The sequence below is a fragment of the Buceros rhinoceros genome, unplaced genomic scaffold (genome assembly GCF_000710305.1).
Source record: "Buceros rhinoceros silvestris isolate BGI_N320 unplaced genomic scaffold, ASM71030v1 scaffold19466, whole genome shotgun sequence".
Taxonomy (NCBI): Eukaryota; Metazoa; Chordata; class Aves; order Bucerotiformes; family Bucerotidae; genus Buceros; species Buceros rhinoceros.
Window position 1 is genome coordinate 18,809 of NW_010417149.1, and position 1,057 is coordinate 19,865.

General features: G+C 46.5%; 1 protein-coding gene across 1 annotated transcript in view; it reads left to right on the plus strand.

Annotated features, from left to right (window-relative positions):
* Positions 1-1,057, plus strand: part of SUMF1 (sulfatase modifying factor 1) — a 26,384-nt gene that overhangs the window by 16,281 nt on the left and 9,046 nt on the right. The window lies entirely within an intron of this gene.

Below are 1,057 nucleotides of genomic sequence, written 5' to 3' on the forward strand. Positions count from 1 at the left end.
TGTGCGGGGAGGGAAGGCAGGTGTGTGGGGGGTGTCTGTTCTTTTTAATTAAAAAAAAAAAAAAAATGTTTGAGAACTGCTCTTCTGCCTGGCTTCTAATAGGCTTTTCCCATGGGGCAACAAGCTTCAGCCGAAAGGTCAGCACTACGCCAACATCTGGCAGGGAGTGTTCCCCACCAACAACACCGCCGAAGACGGGTACAAGGGAACCGCGCCGGTAAGTGTGGCTCGGGGTGACTCAGGCACAGGGAGATGAACTTAGTCTTCCCCAGCCTGTTGTCTGTGTTCAGCACAGTGAACCACGGCTCTCTCCCGTTCCTGGACTCCCGCACCTTCAGATTTTTAAAGTTACATTATCTGACACTGCAGGCTTGAGTGTTACAGGGGAGGCTTTCAAAGCTAATCCCAAAGTAAAGATTACTCTCATTTTAACTCTCAGTTCCTCTCAAAGCAGCCTCGTTACCCCCTTTCTAATCAGTTTATAGTCAGAAGCTGAAATACTTCCTGTCTGTGCTTCTGGCACTACAATTTTGTAAACTCTCATTTTTTGGGTAGTTCTTCCCAAGGCCCAAAAATTGTGCAATAGTTTAAAGGAAATAAAATGTCTCTTTTTTGGAAGGGTTGAGCCTGTCTGGTGTGGCAAACAACGGAGTGGCATTTTAAAGGCAATCAGAAGGAAGAATGAATTCTTAAATGGTAGTTAAAGTGGTTACCAGCAGTTAGATCTGCATATGCCCAAGCTGACAGCCACCCTTGCTCTTCCTTGATGGGGAATCTGGAAGTTTTAAGCACAGGCATGGAGGTCAGATCACTAAAACTACGTGCAAGTCTCTGCCTGTTGGTCCAACAGTGCCTCTCTTAGAGGATCGGACTCCAAAACCAACGAGAAGCTGCTACGTGTTGTAGTGGAAATGTGGAGCGGAGCACAGAGAGGATGGTATTTCATTCTTTCTTCCTGATTTATCTGCTGGAGTATGTGAAAGTGTTACAGTCCCACACTACTAGTTTGGTGTCTGCGTTTGAGATGGGATGGCAGAAGCTCCTGCTGCAGAGGAAT